This window comes from Podarcis melisellensis (genome assembly GCF_964234715.1).
Source record: "Podarcis melisellensis genome assembly, chromosome: 11".
NCBI lineage: Eukaryota > Metazoa > Chordata > Lepidosauria > Squamata > Lacertidae > Podarcis > Podarcis melisellensis.
In genome coordinates, this window is record NC_138543.1 from 38026185 (window position 1) to 38048142 (window position 21958).

At 42.7% G+C, this 21958-nt stretch overlaps 1 protein-coding gene across 2 annotated transcripts in view; it reads right to left on the bottom strand.

The window, feature by feature from the left end:
* Positions 1-21958, bottom strand: part of RGS7BP (regulator of G protein signaling 7 binding protein) — a 55318-nt gene that overhangs the window by 27465 nt on the left and 5895 nt on the right. The gene's annotated exons all lie outside the window — the stretch shown is intronic.

Sequence of the window (21958 nt, forward strand, 5' to 3'; positions counted from 1 at the left end):
GGGAGGAACACTACCTGGATCAATTACTAACAAAAGACATCAATTTCCTGTTTTGGTAGTCAAAGAAGCAAGCTATATGGAAATGGATGACAGCAAACTCTCATATATGACAACATGCAATAGTATGTTATCTTACAGAACCCTAAATATAAAGACATCTCACTCTTAAAATCTTCAAATGTCAAGAATGAGCAAAACAGAACAAAGAGGCGACAGGCATGGTATTAAGGTACATGATGCAGCTAATGCTAAACAGGCCACAATCTAGTTCTGTGCCTGGGTGGATGGGGATAGCCTGGTGTAATGGTTATATGGGGTTGCTCGTGCGTAGGTTGCCGCCACTCCTGGCTAGGTGGCCTGGTTAAACCTTTCCTGGCTGGACAGCCCCATACTTTGTGGCTGTTCAGTCGCTGGCAGAATCCGACAGTGGGCGTTTCTTAAACCTTTTCAAACATAAAAGTTGTTTGACACCCAGTCTCCTCCTACTCTCCCTGCACGGAAGTCTTCTGTGCAGGGAGGGCATGGGTAGTGGAGGACCTGTGCTCTCTCCGCTGGTGTCCAGTGAAGAGTCTCTGAGCCTGCTCTCTGCTTCCCCCATTGCCCCCCCTCCATCCCTGGTGTTGCACTGATTTTCTTCCCCAACATGAGACCTGCCTCTCTCCCTACTTGTCCCCTCTCCAGCATCGTAGTGGAGCCTCGCCTCCTCCTCTCGTTCTGATGGCAGTTCCCTGACACCTGGGAAATTTTTATATGCTGCATTGAGTTCCACAGAAAAGAAAGATGGTATACAGTATACACAAAGTGACTGAACAAATGGTTGAATTTACCCTAGCAGTGGGCACAGGAAAATTTTAATTTCTACTTCCAATAACTGCAACGTGTGTTTCAATATTCTTCTTTAGGGGGCTGCATCCCATAATAAAATAACACAAAATAATAATAATAATAAAGAAAATCCACCATTGCTTACTGACTGAAGATGAAATATAGGCTGTTACTGTAAAAGGAAAATGCCTTTAAAGACCTGGGCTAACAGCCAAAACCCACTTACTCTCAAACACTCCCAATAATTTCAATGGACCTACGATGGAATAAGTGGTTTGTGGACTGCAGCCAGAATCCAAAGGGTTTCAATTTGGACGTCTTTTTAAAACCTTGTTGAGCAGGATTTGTGAATGCGTCAATCTCTTGAGCTTGACAGAAACAAAAAAAAAAAAAAGAATGAAATAATATTTCTATTGCCATATGTCAAACATGCACAATGCGGGGAACACTAAGCCAACTGCAGCACATGAACCCATCTGCTTCTGGACGACCCTATTTTTCCCAGCCCTTAGTAGACAGAAGAAACGGAAGGTATAATGAGCTCCCCGTTAGGTGCCACACATGACTTGTGAACTGTGTGAGGATTTGGCCCACCCTACATTGTTCTAACTTGTTCTGTTCTTTTAGGAGGGGACATAAAGGTGAAAGGACCCCTGACCATTAGGTCCAGTCGTGACCGACTCTGGGGTTGCAGCGTTCATCTCGCTTTATTGGCCGAGGGAGCCGGCGTACAGCTTCCGGGTCATGTGGCCAGCATGACTGGTTCTGGCGAACCAGAGCAGTGCACAGAAACGCCATTTACCTTCCCACCAGAGTGGTACCTATTTATCTACTTGCACTTCATGCTTTCGAACTGCTAGGTTAGCAGGAGCTGGACCCGAACAACGGGAGCTCACCCCGTCGCGGGGATTCGAACCGCTGACCTTCTGATCGGCAAGTCCTAGGCTCTGCAGTTTAACACAGTGCCACCTGCGTCCCAGGAGGGGACACAGATACTGACAAATATACTGACAAATATAATTGTGTGTATACAGCATAATGGATTTCTTTCTTTTTTTTCTTTGGTCCTTAAAAAGGATGCATGGAAAAGACAAATTTCATATATTGCAGAGTCACATGTAATCGCATGCACTCAAGTCCTCTCACATACATTCATAGCAGACTTGGATCAAGAATGCTAGCAAACGTGGCACAGTTAAACTCCACAGTACAAAGAGGTCACATGCATTTTGCATCACTAGACATTATCAGATGGAGAGAATGAGGTGGAGGGACTGCTGTTTTCAGTGTCATCTGTTCATGTACCATAACATTGACTTAAACTTTATGTTGGCCATTCTTCAAGCATTCTGCCCACCTCCTTTCTATCAATGCAATTTTGAACCAAAGGGTCACATCTAAACTTAAACGAAAGATACCAGTGAAGACTGGGAGCAAGGGAGGCTAACCATGGAGAGAACTGATTTCTATCACTTAATGAGGGAACCTTGCATTTGTTGAGGAAGAAGAATGCAAATAACATCTCTCCTCCTCATTCTACCCCCCTCCCCTTTTTTGTGGAGGGAGAAATCCTGGATGGACAATAGATTAAAATGTGAAGTAAGAGATTGGAAAATGCAAGGAAAATCTCATTCCTTGGGATGCAGTTTGTGCATGTGGGTGGCAGTGTCAAATTGCAGGAAGACTGGTGGAGCTAAAACCTCTTGCTTTTCCTTGCCTTTTGAATGCAGCCTGTATGTGAAGTGGGTGAGAGAAGTGCAGTAAGAACTTTTGCTTTTGTATGTTGTTTGTATCCAGAGTGTAGTGTGCTTGCTTTTCCTTGACTAGAATATGCCATTGAAATGTGATCAACAATGACTGTTGCTTGCCTGGACAGAGCGATGGATGTTGGGTGGTAGTGTAGAAACCTCTGGTTTTTGTATGGCTGGAATGTAGCCCACCATGGGATTTATGCTGGGGGGTGGGCGCAGAACTGAGCTATCTGGGATGTGATTGGCCAGTTCGTTAAGGTTGTTTTTTTTTTTACGATATCTTTATTATCATTGTCCCAAACAGAACAATGAAATTGAAAAATCTCCATAAGACATTCAAAACCCCCTAAAAACTCTGAAACCCCATTTTAAAATACAATGTGCTATAGAGACTCATAGAATCATAGAACTGTAGAGTTGGAAGAGACCCTGAGGATCATCTAGTCCAACCCCCTGCAATGCAGGAATATGCAGGTGACCCTTAAGGGGATTGAACACAGGACCTTGGTGTTATCAGCACCAACCAACTGAGCTATCCAGGCTCACTCCTTATACTGCGTTTAGAACCAGAATTGCATTTGGGTAGAAACTGTTTTTTATTTATTTTTATTTATTGACTTGGTTTAGGGGGCGCAGCTGCCCCCCTTGCCCGTGCCCATGTTCCACTCACTTTGTCTTCTGGCCGCCACCCACCCTAGGAGGCTGTTCATAATGAAATGTGGACCTTGACTTGACAAGGATTCCCCACCCTTGAGCAAAAGCCTAAGAGAATGTACCTTAAAGGCATCAAGATGAACAAGATCAGAGTGAGTGAAAAGGCTTCTTGCTTCTCTAAAATTGCAGGGCGTTGGTTTTCTTTAATCCCTGAGGATCCAAAGAAACAAAGCCTGCTAATTTCCACCGCTGAAAAATACTACAGCTAGAAAAGGAGCCAAGGTTGAGCTGAGAAGCTTAAAAGCTTCCGAAACGTATGTTCTTATGAACATTATGGACCTCATTGTTTTGCTAGTAAACAAACATTATTTCTCTGTCGGAGTTCATTTTCCATTACACTGCTCTGGTATGATAAAAGTCAGCACAAAGTGAAGTTAAAAGTCTATTAAAAAACACACATGGCCCAAACTCACAATGTGCTAATGACTACTCTGATAGGCTGACAGGCCTTCCAGCCCACAGTTGTAAACAGAGCTGGCTTTTGGGAATTATATCATCTTGTCCTTGCCTGAGGGTGGCACAAAATAGAAATGCCAAAAATGTACTGTGTCCTAAGTTTAAAAGTAGATTTGTATTCTCTAAAATGCAGCTGCCTCCAGTCATTCTACCTCTTAGCTGGAAAAGAACCATTTGCAAAAAAAACCAAAAAACAAAACAAAACCCCAACAACAACCAATGTTTCTTTTCAGTTCTGATTCCTTATTGCAGGGGAAAGCAATGCAATGCTCTTCCACTGCTGTTGGACTACAGCTCCCATCATCCCTGATCACTGGCTATGGTGGCTTTGGTTGAAGGGAGTTGTAGTCCAACATAATCTTCTGCCCTCTCCTGGTGTACAGTACCTTGCTAAGGGCTCAATAAACCTCCTTTTATTGCTGCTTGCCAGGGACTGAAAAAAACAAAGAGTAGTTGTTTTCTGGCCACTGAATGTAGCTAGTAGGCTTGCTGGCTTGTTGCGTCACAATGCTAAGGGCAGCACTCCATCTTCTGCAACATTTCAGGGGCCACATCTCGGGGGGGGGGGGAGGCCAGAGGGGAAAGTGTGTGGCGCCATGGATAGGATTCTTGGCACTGTACAGAAAGACTGCAATCTGAACCCCACTTATGCAGGAGAAAGCCCAGCTGTGTAGACAGGATTAGGGTTTCACTGTGTAAGATGCAGGCTAGGACCTGCACCAATGGATTCACGAAAGGAGATCCCAACTAAACACCAGGATTTAACTTTCGGACATTAAGAATTGTTCAGAAGACTCCTTCTGAAGGTGATGGACTCTCCTTCCTTGGAGGTTTTCAAGTAGAGGTTGGATGGTCATCTGTCATGTATGATCTAGTTGAGATTCTTGCGTTGGTGGTGGCTGGCCTAAAAAAACCCCGGGACCCCTTCCAATTCTATTATTCACACAATGATAAATTCCCTAGAAACATTCAGATAACCTGAGAATACAAATAAAGAAAGAAAACCGGCTATATCTGCTTATATTTATAGGATTCTAGACCATAGTTTTGCCAGTTATATACTTCACGACATAAAATGGAAGATCAATGCTACAAAAAGACTTTCTGCGAAACACTGAACCGCTTTGAAGTTGGGACGAGACTTAAAGCTCATTCTTTTACACCTACACCCTGTTTAACATGACATTGAATTGATACATCCCACTTGCCTCTTTAGGGATAATATTATCATAAAAAGGACAACTTTGCTGGTCCTATCTAGGAACAATCAGGATAATAAAAGTGTGCCACTTAGCAGTTAATTGTGTCTTCCCTCCACAGCTTGAAATGTGTTTTACAGTATTAAGTAATTCTCACAATACCTCTGGGTGGGATGTAAGTATTATTACATTTTTAATAGACAATTACTTGTAACAGACAGAGTGTAAGGAAGAGATGGAGAGAGACGTGTTCATCAATGTTTTCAAACTTTCAAACATCCATTAGAAACAATGTAGAAAATAATGAACTTCATACTGAATGTTTAGAAATGATTTATGGCTAATTTATTAAGAATTTGTTTAAGATATGTAGATATGTTATGTAAATTTGATTTCTTCTCTTTTTTCTCTCTCTGTACAGATTAATACATGTATTCATATTAGGATGAGGTTATGGCTGTAACAGGGTTTAAAAAAATAATAATTAAGGCACCTGAAAAACTTGTAATTGAAACAGTGGACCACACATGGTTTCTTTACACAAACTCCACTGTTGGAAATAAGCCTGTGCCAAATTTAATGGGGTCCTCTCCAGTGTTGTAGAGCTCAAGTGGCTCCTTGGTATTCTGGAGAGCTATGGCCTATGAAGCAAGCCACAGAGTAGCATGCAGGTGGTGCAAATATTGCCTTGAAGTCAACCGAGCAAAGGTTAATGCACACAGCATTGCCTACAACCTGCACTGAATCTTCTAGTAGCTGGCCAGCAGACATGGTCTAGACTCCAGAGGTTGCTGGCTCCCTTTGAAGGAAAGGTCAACAATACACAAAAGGCTCCATCCAGATTGCACATAATTCTTCTACGGTGGAGAACTCTGTCAGCTGCTGGTTCATGCTTTGTGAGTAGACACAAACTCTGCCCCCTACAGGTGCACCTCAGAATTCAACAAGTGGGGCCTTTGTTAATAGTGTTTTATACACTGTTACTGTTTAATTGGTTGTTAGCTATTTTATATGATTTATGCTGTGATGTTCTATTATGTTCCATTATGTTATTGTCATTTACTCTTTGAGATTCATTTGAATGAAAAGCAGCATAGAAATACAGTAAATAAAATTAAATTCATCTGGTTTTTTAATGGCTCCATTTCTGTTGACACCACCCTCTTCGGTTTGCTGTTTAGAGCAACTTGCTATTGGGCAATAGTCAATGCAACAAACACAGGCCTAGTCTTCTCAGCAAGGATGCCAATGAACCATAGGAGGCATTGGACTTGATGGAAATGTGGCCCCCAACTCTTGCTGGGTCTCCTCACAACTCTTGCCTCAGGCATTGCTAAATTGCTAGTTTTCAGTCTTACTTCCTGCATCTCTAAAATAGGAACAGCAGCAATTCACTTCATGTGGTTATTGCAAAGAGAAATAGCTGTGGAGAAAATTGCTGCCTGACATGAAGCACTAGGAATAGCGTGGGACAGAAATATAAATGGATGAAATCAGAACAGCCAACTGTTTTCGCCTGGGGGTTGAGATTCTCCCCAGCCAAACTGCTTGCTAGGCTGCCCTCTGCCACTGACCCTGAGAGGTCTGTTCCCTGCCTGACTCCTGGGTGAAGTAGTCTGAGCACCCAGAAATCAAGGTAAGGACTGCCAACTGGCCTCCACTTCATTTAACCAAAGTAACTCTTTATCTTTGCACAGCACGCCAGGGAATAAAACAAAAACGCAACAAAGGTCAGCACCTAATGAGTAAGTATGGACAAAGTGCCACCCATCCACCGCACGTCCAATCATCCCTTACCATCCCCAAGTTTGAAACTTGTGAAAATTCTTCTCCTCACTCCCTGCCTGAATCCTAAACTGAGGCCATATCTGCACTGTACATTTAAAGCAGTACCACAGCACTTTAAATAATCATGGTTCCCCTCTAAAGAATCCTGAGAACTGTAGTTTGTTAAGGGTGCTGAGAATTGTTTGGAAATAATAATAATAATAATAATAATAATAATAATAATAATAATAATAATAATAATAATAATTTATTTGTACCCCGCCCATCTGGCTGGGTTTCCCCAGCCACTCTGGGCGGCTTCCAACAAAGATGAAAGATACACTAAAATGTCACATATTAAAAACTTCCCTGAATAGGGCTGCCTTCAGATGTCTTCTGAATGTCAGGTAGATGTTTATCGCTTTGACATCTGATGGGAGGGAGTTCCACAGGGCGGTAGATGTTTATCGCTTTGACATCTGCTGGAAGGGCGTTCCACAGGGCGGGTGCCACTACCGAGAAGGCCCTCTGCCTGGTTCCCTGTAACTTGGCCTCTCACAGTGACGGAACCACCAGAAGGCCCTTGGAGCTGGACCTCAGTGTCCAGGCAGAACGATGGGGGAGGAGACGCTCCTTCAGATATACTGGACCGAGGCCGTTTAGGGCTTTAAAGGTCAGCACCAACACTTTGAATTGTGCTCGGAAACGTACTGGGAGCCAATGTAGGTCTTTCAAGACCGGTGTTATATGGTCCCGGCGGCCGCTCCCAGTCACCAGTCTAGCTGCCGCATTCTGGATTAGTTGTAGTTTCCGAGTCACCTTCAAAGGTAGCCCCACGTAGAGCGCATTGCAGTAGTCCATGCGGGAGATAACCAGAGCATGTACCACTCTGGCGAGACAGTATGCAGGCATATAGAGTCTCAGCCTACGTACCAGATGGAGCTGGTAAACAGCTGCCCTGGACACAGATTTGACCTGTGCCTCCATGGACAGCTGTGAGTCCAAAATGACTCCCAGGCTGCGCACCTGGTCCTTCAGGGGCACAGTTACCCCATTCAGGACCAGGGAATCCTCCACACCTGCCCGCCTCCTGTCCCCCCAAAACAGTACTTCTGTCTTGTCAGGATTCAATCTCAATCTGTTAGCCGCCATCCATCCTCCAACCGCTTCCAGACACTCACACAGGACCTTCACCGCCTTCACTGGTTCTGATTTAAAAGAGAGGTAGAGCTGGGTATCATCCGCATACTGATGAACACCCAGCCCAAACCTCCTGAAGATCTCTCCCAGTGGCTGCATGTAAATGTTGAAAAGCATGGGGGAGAGGACAGAACCCTGAGGCACCCCACAAGTGAGAGCCCAGGGGTCTGAACACTCATCCCCCCCCCCACTTTCTGAACACGGCCCAGGAGGAAGGAGCGGAACCACTGTATGACAGTGCCCCCAGCTCCCAGCCCCTCAAGACGGTCCAGAAGGATGTTATGGTCGATGGTATCAAACGCCGCTGAGAGATCCAGCAGAACTAGGAAACAGCTCTCACCTTTGTCCCTAGCCCGCCGGAGATCATCAACCAGTGCGACCAAGGCAGTTTGGAGACCTCTATTCTCCTCCTGGAGCCACCATTCTCAGAGTTCTCTAGGGAAAGGGTTGACTGTTAAACAGCTCTGGAAACTGTAGCTCTGTGCTGAATACAGGAGTCCCTAACTACTCACAACACCCTAAACAAACTACAGTTTGCAGGATTCTGCGGGTTTAAAGTGGCATAATACTGTTTTAAATGCGCAGGTGCAGCCATAGCTGAACCACTCAAGCTAGATGGCGTCTGTATAAAGCTAGCACTGCCAGTTATATCAGAGATTGGAATCATTGTGACGTGTCCCTGTGCAGTCCACCTGAAGAAAGATGGGAATATTCTAACTATTTTTGGAAGGGCAGCCATGCTGCAGGAATAACTACAGTGGTACCTCGGGTTACAGGCGCTTCAGGTTACAGACTCCGCTAACCCAGAAACAGTACCTCAGGTTAAGAACTTTGCTTCAGGATGAGAACAGAAATTGCACAGCAGAGGCGCGGCGGCAGCGGCAGGCCCCATTAGCTAAAGTGGTACCTCAGGTTAAGAACGGTTTCAGGTTAAGAATGGACCTCCAGAACGAATTAAGTTCTTAACCCGAGGTACCACTGTACAAAGAATCTTGCAGCACTTTAAAAAGACTAGCAAATGGATTATGTCATAAGCTACAGTCTATTTCATCAGATGCATGAAGGTATTATCCTGAGTTACAAGTATAACACCTAAGTATATAGCCGTGGTTGAGGGCGAAATGGTAAGGAGTGAGGTCAGAGGAAAAGGAAATACAGACTGTGCAAAGAATGATGCAATGGCATGGTTTCCTTCCACATTCTTAAAGGAACGTTTGTGTTTGCTTTAAACATGGTCGCTGTAGCCCAACCTCCACTCTCTAGTCCAAAGCAATTCAACAACATTTTCAAATAAGCACTGCTCATGTAGATTAAGGCTCCATTCATCTGCTGCAATCTCTCTCATTCTCTCTCTCTCTCTCTCTCTCTCTCTCTCTCTCTCTCTCGTCATTAACCAAGTCTTAATTTGCTAAAACAAGCCTGGAGAGTATTGTTTGCTTAGGAAGAAATTTGTAGGATAAGTGGTCTTGTTTTTAAACTCAGTCACTTCAGTCCCTATTAAGCTTTACCCGAAGGTCCCAGGGTGGGTTACAACATAACATTACAACAGAATATTAAAAGCAGTTTAGAACAACTTACATAAATAAGATGGGTCCTAAAAATATATGTTACTGCACATGTCTCTAAATCGACCAGAATGCCTGTGAGAAGCAGGCAGAGCAAAGGAACAGGCTCCAACTTGTTCAGAAAAAAAATCTATTTTTAAAAAAGGAAGCACCAGCGCTTTCTACCCTTGCACTGCAACTTCCGAGCAAGTCCCTCAAGAGATGCAGTGGATTGAGAGGTGAAAGTGAATCCACGGAGCATATATATTTTGAGAACAAGTTATAGGTAAGTGACCTTGTTTTCTACTTCATTAATTGCTTCCCTAGATTTGAGACTTGGAGAGACTGAAAGTGTCTGAAACCACAGATGGCTATTTTTGGGTTGTTTTCTTTTCCTCCTGCAACTTAAGACCGGCCAAGCCAAACTCTTTTCATATTTCAGCTCTCAAAGAACATCTGATAGTGATCCTACAAGTCAAGGTTTTGGTCCAATTTTGGACTGATTGACAAAAATACATCTGAATGATGATTGATATTGTCAGGTGGCAAAAAAAAGGTCACTTTTTGTTGTGCATAAAAAAGCCCATGCTCATATTTTCAGCCAAGATGCACTTGCAATATGCTAGATTGACAATTTACAGCAAAAAGAAAGTTGTATTTGTATACAAAGCATGGCAGAAATTATATGCTACAAAACCTACAACGAAAGAACTGATTGATACACACCAATTAAGAAGGCATTCAAGAAACCTGAAAAGAATCCTAATTTTTACAATCCTAGATTCACAAGGTAAACAAAGCAATATACCGAGACATAAGCAGCATCCTACATGTAGCAAAGAGAAAGGTGAGCTCTCTTTCGTTAAATTATTAGAACCAGCTAACTATCATTTCTCTTTCAAGAATGGGTTATATGTCAAGACAGTTGACTCCCTGAGGGTCATTAAGATGGCATGCAAGTAGGCCCACCAGAATCCTGCCTTCTCACTTACATTTCTCGCACTTAAGTACTTTCTGTTGCTTTGCAGCACTTACTGCTTTTATATAACTGACAGTAAGTCAGTGCTTCCTCATGTTCAGACCTTTTTACAGGGGCATAAGAGGCTGCCTTAGGTCAGGCATTATTCATCTAGCCAAGTACTACACTTACTGGCACGGTTCCTGCTTGCAAGCTTCCCATAAGCATCTGGCTGGTCCCTCTGGGGAGCAGGATGCTGGGCTAGGCTGGGCTCTGGCCTATCCCACTGGGCTCTTATGCTCTCATGCCAAATCACCCGCTATCAGCTCCTTTTTAAACTAAAGATGCCAAAGGTCAAAGCTTTGGTCTTCTGTGTCTGCACCTTGGCTCCAAAACTCAGCTAGGGTTTCACCCCACAATTCTAATTTTTAAAATAATATTCAAAATGCATTATTGTAATGTTTTTGTACATGTACCCAGAGGATTACTGGGATCAAGAATTGGTGAGAGTGTTGTGTGTGAGCATAGGTAGAGGTATGGCTGAGTTAGGTGTGGTATTTGTGTGATTAATGAGTGAATGGAATCCTATGGATTCTGAGGGGTTTTATTGTCTTATACACTGTCTTATACACTTTATTGTCTTATACACTGCAGAATATAAATACATGTACAGTCGTACTTTGGAAGTCGAACAGAATACATTTCGGAAGTCCGTTCGACTTCCAAAACGTTTGAAAACCAAATCACGGCTTCTGGTTGGCTGCGGGAAGCTCCTGCAGCCAATCAGAAGCTACGGAAGCCCTGTCAGACGTTCGGGTTCCAAAAGAACATTCGCAAACCGGAACAATCACTTCCGGGTTTGCAGTGTTCAGGAGCCAAAACATCCAAGTTCCAGGGCGTTCAGGATCCAAGGTACGACTGTACTTGAAGTTAATAAAAATAATAATACAGAGCAAGAACACAAGCAAGCAGCATGACATTATAGTAAGAACTATAAAAAACAGTATGGTTTCATCATGCCATTACATTGTTTGTTCCAGAAGCCAAGTAGTACATGTCATTTCTCAACAGGCTGGTCAGATCAGATTTCATGTGCAGTCCACTGCTCTTCCTTGCCAGTGGCAGACGGTGCCTTAAAGCACTATTTACTGCATTTTCATGGAATCCTAGAATTGTACAGTTGGAAGGGAGCCCAAGGGACATCTAGTCCAACCTCCTGTAATGCAGGAATCCGAACGAAAGCACCACTGAAGCATTTACTTGAAGGAGGGCCTAATGAAAGCATTCCTTTTACAGATATGGAGGTTCCTACCCTTAGCCAAGTATGCTGACCTTTGCCTTTGTTTACTGCAGTCATCTTGTATACCCTGAAGCCATTTAGCATTTATGTAGAATCAAAACAATGGACATATATATTTATTTTCGGCAGCACAACCACTCCCAGTGGAAACATTATCTCCGTATTTCAGAGCCTTGTAAGACAATCTCAAGGTAAACTTATCTTCTTTGATCAAGCTGCAAATGTAGGAAAGGGATTCAGGGAGATCTGTTTGTCCTTGTACCTGCAAGACATCTTGGGGTCTGCTGGGATTATATACCAGCTCTCTCTGTAGCCAGATGGCCAGTGAGGTCACTTAACATTCTGCCAAGGTCACCCAACATGTCAATAGCACTCTTGGATTCGGCTACTTGTCCATCTTCCTTCATCTCCTGTTCAACTTGCAGAAAGCAGGGTGTTGGTTGTAGCGATTGCCCAGCTGCTTTAAGGCCACAGCCGGCTTGTAAAATCCCAATTTACATTTGCAATCACCTCGCCTTTCACCCAACTCCTGAGTGAGGAACTCCAAGATATTCAGCCTGGAAGGGGGTAATAAGGAGCTAACTCTGCAGTCACCACTGAGTAAGTTCCATCTGTTTTCCTCCCTACCTCTGCTCTATCTAAGTATTTAGGCTAGAAATGCGATCAGGCACACAACAACAAAAATCCTTCTTTTGTCTAAAGTATACAGCAAAATCCAATCTTCTAAATTAAAAAGCCATTTTATTAACTTTCATCTTATCCCTTGTATCTCCACTCATCATCTTAATAAAACTACTGTTTGTCAGCTTGGATTTCTGTACATTTTTGACGACCAAGGGATCCTTGAAAGCGTCTTCCTTAAAGAGTAAACTAGACAACCAAAAAGAAGAGGCTCAAACTTACTCATGAAGAAGACTCGCACATGATTTTCAGCAATGACATTTTCCCCTAGGAAATATAGTCCCATTTTTAAAAACTCATTAAGGGTTGGACTGACAAGAGAGAGGACCCTTCCAATCAGGTATGGCCATATGGGCTCTAAGGGGCAATATTTGACATTTGGCCCACTGGCAACTTCCAAGAACCCAGGAAGGTGGAAGTAAAAGTTGGGAAATGGAGAGATTTTCATTCTACTCTTGACAGAAAAGGCCAATCAGAGGTAAATTGCAACAGGTGGACATGGGTGGCACTTGATATACGACAAATACATTGCTATGTAATAGGCCAGGCCATTTTGTCAGATACCAGTTTCTTTAAAAATCCAACTCTCTTGCTTTTTTTCACAGTGGTCTCTTCTGATTTCTGGTGCACATTATTGTGGCACTTTTTCCATTGAAGTAATGGACGCATGTTCCAGGCACAGCTTGAAAAGGCACCTTAGCAGGAGAGATGCACTTAGCTAGAACTGTCAGGGGCATGTTCAGCTTGATGGTGTGAGCCAGTTCATATGAGGACAACAGTTTATACAGTGGTACCTCGGGTTAAGTACTTAATTCGTTCCAGAGGTCAGTTCTTAACATGAAACTGTTCTTACCCTGAAGCACCACTTTAGCTAATGGGGCCTCCTGCCGCCACCTCGCAATTTCTGTTCTCATCCTGAAGCAAAGTTCTTAACCCGAGGTATTATTTCTGGGTTAGCGGAGTCTGTAACCTGAAGCATATGTAACCTGAAGCGTATGTAACCCGAGGTACTACTGTACTTGTATTCTTTGCCATGATTCCAGAGATGGATCCAGCATCCTTCACTATCACTGTAATTCTGCTACTTTGGTAAAACTTGGATTCAGAAACTATTGGAGCCAGGGGGTCAAAGAATTATGAATTTCCCCAATAGATCCCCCAGTAACACATGGGAATGACATTTTCTATACCGGAAACGCCATCAACACAATATTTAAAGAAAGGTTGTCAAAATTCCTTAGCAGTAATCCTGCATACTTCAACTACGTGACATGCAATAATTCCAACATTTAAGTAGGACAAGCAAAGTTTTCCAGTACAGCTTAGTTGTAAGCATATGTATTCAATTTAAGGCCCATCCCATCTGAAAGACTTCGGGCAGGTAATATTATCGTAAACATATACAATCCACCACTTCAGTGGAACAGATGAAGCGTTTACAGATATGAGAATTTGGCCATCATACACATTATCATATTCCTGTTTAGTAAAAACAGCCAAACCAACCAGAACCTTGCAACAAAATCCTAAACATAATAAAATCCACTTGTTTCAACAGTCCTTAATCCCAAGATAGCATGCTTAGATTTGCAAGTTAAAACTCTGCAATATGCTCAGACCAGGGCTCTGGAGAATCTACTGGAACAGTTCTGCAGTTGTTTTTCCTAAAGACTCCAATGAGGTCTAAAAAAATAAATCTATTTTTAAAAGTGTTTATTATTATCCAATAGTACTAAAGAGTACTTTTAAAAGATGGCAAAAGAATATAAAAAGGTATTCTAAAATAGCTTAGCTGATCTAAGCGGTCATTACACTTAATGAATATAGGTAAAGGTAAAGGTACCCCTGACCATTAGGTCCAGTCGTGGCCAACTCTGGGGTTGCGGCACTCATCTCGCTTTATTAGCCGAGGGAGCCGGCGTACAGCTTCCGGGTCGTGTGGCCAGCATGACTAAGCCGCTTCTGGCAAACGGAAACGCCGTTTACCTTCCCGCCGGAGCGGTACCTATTTATCTACTTGCACTTTGACGTGCTTTCGAACTGCTAGGTTGGCAGGAGCAGGGACCGAGCGACGGGAACTCACCCCGTTGCGGGGATTCAAACTGCCGACCTTCTGATTGGCAAGTCCTAGGCTCTGTGGTTTAACCCACAGCGCCAACCGCACCCCTTATAATGAATATAAAGTGTGATATATTATTATGTTGGGGGAAAATCTGTTACTTTGACTTGTAAAAATCTCAAGTTTAATGCTGTTTTCTTTAAACATATAGGCCCGTATCCAATACTCTTGCACTAGTAGACAGGGGAGTGCTAATGTTGTGCAACTAAAGGAATCCAACACTCCAGGTGCATTAGCAGAAACTCATTGCACAACAGACATGCAACCAACGGATTGTGCAACCAACTGTACAACCAAATAATCAACAACAATGCATTCTCTTGCACAGCATTCTGCTGGCACAGAACATTTCACCAAAGCAGCATGTATACTGCTGAGTGACTTTAACTTAGTACTATGCTGGATACAGCCTTTAAGCTATAAACGTACTTTTCTACATTTTAATATATGTTCTCTTATACAAGCTAATCTCAAATGAAAACTGGGTTCATTTCACCCATTCATATTATATCCAATCTGTAGTATATATTTATTGCTTCTGAAGTTGCTGTATTCTTGCAGACAGGGATGGAGTCAGAGAAGCAGCGAAAAGGATTCTGAACACAGTTTATTAAACTAGATTACGCTATACATTAAATAGATGGAGAGCATAAATTCCTTGAATATAGCAGAAGCATTATTATAAAGAAATCTGACTGTATTTCCTGCACACAATGTCCTCTGGCAATAAGATGCAGTAAAATATAATAAAAAATAATAGCAAGGATACAAAAATATATGTGACAAAACTAGGAATTTATGTTTGAGAATTTCCTTTGCACTGCTGGAAAGATTCAAAATGGGATGAAATGTGTTCAGAAAGTATGTGCGAAGAGGGCAATAGTGCCAGGGCAGTGCAGGGTCAAATGCACCCAAAGCTTATTCCTTCATTCGAGCATTCAACCAGAGTTTAACATTTGCCCAAATGTGCCCCCTTTAACAGTTTCTCAGGTACATAGGAAGTACGTACCTCTCCTACCTACTTGGAATGACAATAGCTATCCAATGACAATAGCTTTGGATGGTGACCTAAGCTGCTCTTGTGCCTTAAAAACAGTGTGATACGCAGAGATTAGCAGGGGAAGCTTTTTACAGCACTGAGACAAAAATTATCACTTTGTCACATCTGTACATCGAGCTACTTTGGCTAGCTGAAAACATTTTAAGTAATGGATACATCCATTTACTTTCATTATTAAAACCTCTTTCGGTCAGTTATTAATTCATCAAAATCACATTAGTTTTCATTACTACCATTCGTTTCCCAGTGCTTACAATGCATAATGCACCTGTTCTTCATTGGCCTGACTTACACGTTTCCCACAAAAATGGCATTACTTTTTTAGGCATTTTGCAATCGACCATGGATCACCATCCACCCAATTTCATACACATAGTACAAAGGGCTCCCATTTTATAGAATGTGAAGGGACACATTCACACAGACTAGATGCTTTGGTGAATAAAGAATACGTCAAGCACATTGATCTCACTGATATATGTCTCTAAACTACCAATAGCTACCCAAGAACAAGGGAACGGACAAGGTAGGAAAACAGTGTGGAATTCACTGTCAATGCATAAAGGAATGGTAAGAGATGGCTGTATGGCAACTGATTTTCACTAGACAAGGAACAGAGCATCAGAGCAATCTGAAAATGATCAGTGTTTAAGGACAAAGAATTCACAGGCAAACAAAGGCTTCATCTCCATCTTTTATATGCTTCCACAAATCCCTCTCCTTGTCACTGTGACTGGAAGGTTCAGTGTGGCAAAAAGACGCATCAGAATGTGGAACACTTTTGTTAACATGTGTTTTGAGTTGAAGATTGGATTTTCACATGGTCGCTTTCCCTCATTTTCTCCCCATCTCCCAGTAATCCTCACCTGACATATTCAGATTGATAGAGGAAAACAAACCGCTCAAAATGAGCAGCAAATGAATACTGTATATGGAATTTGGAATTCATTTGTCTTTCCTCATCTCCAAAAGCGATACAGTAGAGTTGGGGAAAAAGTTCAGGAAAGCGCAGCCAAAATGATCAAAGGCGTGCAGTGACTTGCCTATGTAGAAAGGCTACAGAATTTGGGGACTTTTTAGTTTAGCTAAAGGACAAACATGTGATGATGTGATAGAAGTTTATAAAATTATGCATGGCAAGGAGAAAGAAGATGGAGAAAGGTTTCTCCCTCTCTTTTGTAACATTAGAGCTCATGGGCAGGCAATGAAGCCGAATGTTGGAATATTCAGGACAGATAGTGCTTCTGCACAAATAATGGTTTAAGTATGGCATTCACTTCCATAGGAAGCAGCGATCCATGGGATTGGACAAATTCATGGAGGAGAGGACTATCGAGGGCTCCCAGTAATGATGGCTATGCTCTGCATCCTGTTGCTTCTGAATGCCAGTTGTTGAAAACCACAGAAGAGTAATCTTGTGTTTGAATCCTGCTTGCAGGTTTCCCACAGGCATCTCATTGGTCACTGTTGTAACAGGATGCTGGACTAGATAGGCCATTGGCCTGATCCACTACTAGGCTGTTCTATACGGCACCTCTGGCATTTGTTTCGTCACAAATGAAATATATTGTCCTCATTTCTTTCAATACTTCATCTGTTACCAAAGGAAAACAAACCCTACAAGACGAAAAACTACTATGACTGCCTCGAAACCAAGAAAGGAAACCAGGCATCCAATTTCTAACTCTTTTTCTAGGGGAAATTCCTGAGGTCAAAGGAAGTATACATGCTGTGTGGCAGAGCAAGCTTGCCTTACATGCAAAAGGTCCTAGATTCAATCTCTGGCATTTATCTCCAGGTAGGGTAAGAATGCCCTCTGCTGAAACACCAAGCAAGATGGACTGTGTAGAAAACACCAAGCAAGATGGACTGTGGTTTGGCTCAGTACAAGACAGCTTCCTATGTTCCTATCTGAAAGACAGCTTCCTATGTTCCTATCTGAAAGACAGAGTGCAAATGGTGTTGCTGTTTTATGATGAGAATATCTTCCAGGACAGTCACGCTAATTCAGTCACTTCAGGATCAGCTAGTGCAGTGTGGCACATTAAACAAAAGCAAGGGGCAGAGGAAGCGCAACACAATGACTCTTCCTTTTTGTTCCTTCTGTGTAACTCCCAATGATGGACAGGCACATCTCATCCACAGCAAAATGAATGTGCGCAGTAAGGGCATCCAGCTCATGCTTCTAACCAGAATGTATTTCCGCCACTATTCAGACACTGCACAAGAACTGCAAAAAGAAATCCAAGACACTTCAACCTCCCTGCTTGTACATAATGCATGAAGCTGACCTTGGTTGTCTCCAGCTTCTGGTGTCTTAACAGACACTGCTGCAAGACTGCGAGTGTGTGGAGTGCACCTGTGTTTGCAAGGGAAGAAGGGAGGGACCAAACTGGACTGGGATCCACTGGTATTGAACTGGCTTCACTGCTGCCATATGACAGCATGGTGCCTGAACACTAGGCCAGCTCCAGGCTGGTATAGCAGGGTTTTGCCTCCTGCTCGTCTTCCACCCCAGCTGGAATGAGAAGCAGGGCTGCAGATGTGCTAGTTGCTACACCTCTCTGTCATGCTTCACTGCTGCTCAGCCAGGGCTACAATTGCTTTGCCCAAGGCACTGGGTGACAGATGCAGCAAACTGATGAGAACTATACAGAAATGGCAATTACCGCTATAGAAATAAATAATAAAAACCAGCACTGTGGTCAAACTACACAGGAAGACTCTACTTATTCTAATAATTATTGTGGTTGGGGTTTTTCTCCTTTCTTTAAGGTGAGCCTAAGCATTTCAGAAAAATGACTTCCCACTGAATATACTTTTATGAGTTTGTGGGTGCAAAACACCCTAAATTCCAGATCAAGCTAGTGTTAGAATTTAATTAAGACTTGTGTGTCAGACTCCCACGTGTTAGAATCGATTGGTGCACATTAAGTTGTATGTCAGACACCTCTTTAATTCTAGGGAATCAACAAGTTTTAAAAGCTAATTAGGTCAGGCTAATTTCTTTTTGAGGTAATAGCTTGTGTGAATGGGCCATTAAGAGTACACAGGGTCAAAGGACTAAGTGTGAGATGCAAATGAATGGGCCCTCCCTCTCTCAACAGATAAAACCCAGAAGCTTAGAGTAGGGTATTAAGAGCAATGCAACAGAGATAGAAAGAGGGCTAGAGAGAGTTAGAGAGCAACGTTTAAGAGTGATGGTTGGGGCCTGCTTAAGTCCATGGCTGCTATGTCTATGGGATAAGCCAGAACCACTTGGAGTGTCAATGCTGTGAACTCCTCCATCATAGATTGTATATACAGTGGTACCTCGGGTTACAGACACTTCAGGTTACAGACGCTTCAGGTTACAGACTCCGCTAACCCAGAAATAGTACCTCGGGGTAAGAACTTTGCTTCAGGATGAGAACTGAAACTGCGCTGTGGCAGCGCAGCAGCAGTGAGAAGCCCCATTACCTAAAGTGGTACTTCAGGTTAAGAACAGTTTCAGGTTAAGAATGGACCTCCAGAACGAAATAAGTTCTTAATCCGAGGTACCACTGTATGTGAATATAAACCATATCTCATAGAGACACCACAGTCTCTGCTGTGCCTCATTTTCCAAAAGGAAACATGGACCCTGGTAAAACGCACCTGGAATCTCGCACTGCTCAAACATTGGTGTGGCATGTAACAGTACACCGGTGTTAATCCAAAGTGCAATGTGTGGATCATCAGTCATGGATTAGGTAGTTTCATGCCCCTCTCACTACCAGGAGCATGATGCCCATGTGATGCAATGGGATGCACTCAGTTGAGCTGCCACAACACACATCCCAGACCCACTGTGTGCAAGCGGAAGCACTCTCCTTTTGGTCACAGTGTGGAGCCTGGCTAATACAGCACACTTTATAATTTATCCATAAATTAGAACATTCATAAATGCCTTGTCAAAGTTCTGAGCACAATCACGAGTACCCATGCAGCTCTTAAACGTTTGAGTGATGACTCAAAAAGACATTTTCTTGTCTGAAACAAGTTATGGACATTATGAGACTTAACTGCATGGGGTGTAAGGTTGCAACCCTAAATCTAATTACTACACCTAGCAGTTCGAAGGCACATCAAAGTGCAAGTAGATAAATAGGTACCACTCCAGCAGGAAGGTAAACGACATTTCCGTGCGCTGCTCTGGTTTGCCAGAAGCGGCTTAGTCATGCTGACCACATGACCCGGAAGCTGTCTGTGGACAAACGCCGGCTCCCTCGGCCAGTAGAGTGAGATGAGCCACAACCCCAGAGTCGTCCGCAACTGGACCTAACAGTCAGGGGTCCCTTTACCTTTACATCCTACTAAGCTCACTTTCTTCTGAGTAAACATGCTTAGGACTAGAACTGCAAGTCCTGTTAAAACCAAAGCAGCTTAAGCACACATATATGAAAGGAACCCAAGCAAAGCGGCAAAGGACACTCCACTTGCAGAAGGTCATAAATTTTATCCCTGGTGTCTCCAGTTAAGATTATGGGTAGAACATTCTGGAAAAGAGCTCTGCTGGAGCCCCTAGAAGACCACTGGCCGAGTAGATAACACCAATCTAGATGGATAAATAGTCTGAAGGCAGTACAGTATAAGGCAGTTTCCGATGTTCCTATATTATACGTACAATGGGCTGTTGTCAGTGTTTACTCATGATTTCTGTGGCTTTGCTTTTCCTTGTCACAAAATGCCTGGCCTATTTTTTATTTTTTTTTAAATCTACGTTTTCGAAGGAAGGGTGGTTGTTGTTTTTTTGCATCTTTTTATTGCTGCTTCCTGAATTGACTGCAAATGCCTCCAGTGAATGCTCACTGAAGCAAATGGAATTGTTGCCTGTGTGTGATGATAATAATGTCTGTTTGATGATAACAGTGTATGTTTCTGCCTCCTTGGTGCTAAAACTATGAAAACCTCCATCCAAACATTATGGCTATGAAGAAACATAGCATGACAGGGGTGCTCAAAATTACTCAGGCAACCTAGCGAGAGGCAGAGGTTGCAAAATTTGCTTTGTTCTACCCACAAAGTAATACAAGAAACTTTGAGAATCGGGAGATGGGGGAACATGGCAAGAACTGAGCAGGAGCTAAAGCTGCCATGGTTGGTCCATCCAGAGTACTGCACAATGCAACTACATTGCACAGGCTGGTCAGTTTGCTTTGGGTCACTCCTTCAGGGCATGTGTCTGTAATGAGAGCATGAATGCAGCTAATGAGTACGCAAGGTAATAATGGGAAAGAGTGCTTCTCAGTACATTCAGAGTGCTTGCTTCCAAGCACCTGAGATTGCAGGGCAAGGCTTCTAGGACAGATAACATGTTTTGTAGACGGTTGCAAGTTCTGACACGTCCCACATTACAAATTCATTCCTTTTTCTGAATGTTCCCACAGTCTAGGAAAATACTGGTTTTCTGAATAGCATTTCCTGAATTTCTTTTTATAGTTGAGAGAAACAGCAGAGACATGAAGAGATTAATTCAAGAAGAGAAAAATGGCAATTAATTTTCCAAACAGCTAATATATCTAGATATTAAATCAGGCTTCCTCAACCTGGTACCTTCCATATATTTTTGACGGCAACTCCTACCAATCTCAGTCAGCCTGGCCAATGGCCAGTGATGATGGGAGTTGCAGTCTGGAGGGCGCCAGGTTGGGCAAGTCTGTATTAAAGACACCTGGAAGCTATTTTCCTATATGAGTTATTATATAAACTACTGCAATTGCCCATTGCTTATGCCTAATTAGCTCCAGATTCTTCTTAAAGTCTAATTTGCAGTTGCTACAGTAATGTTAACCAGTGTGGCTAACAGTTCTAAAGGGGCTTCTTCCCCTCATCTATCCAATGGTCCCTGCTACATTAAAGAGTTAATCCAAACACCAAATTAGTGCAGAAGAGGAAAGACATTTGCCCATGGTCTTATTTGAGAAAATATACAAGCACAATAAAATTAATACAAATCATGCTTCTCCGAATGGTTGTGGTAGATCTTTCAATTTAGTTCACAGTGGTTTGCTTTTCACCTAATCTTCTTTCCCCAGTCATAGTTGATGTTAAGAACTAGTGTACATGATATCTGAATGGCAACTACCATGCATTTCCTGTAACTGTCACAATAATAAAACAGTGGAATAATGGGACCTGCAAATATTTTGCTTCTAGCCATTTTGTGGGCATTTGGCGATGCAAATTAGAAACATTTTGCCCTCATTCCAAAGTATATCACAGCAGTTGCACTGATTCCTCTTTACTTCTGGAATGTGACAAGATGGGGTATGTTCAACCTCCTTCATGCCAAGCTAAGGAATGTAGAACAATCTAGTTATTAGTACCGGTGCAAATTGGGAGCGCATTTCAAAATGTTTATCG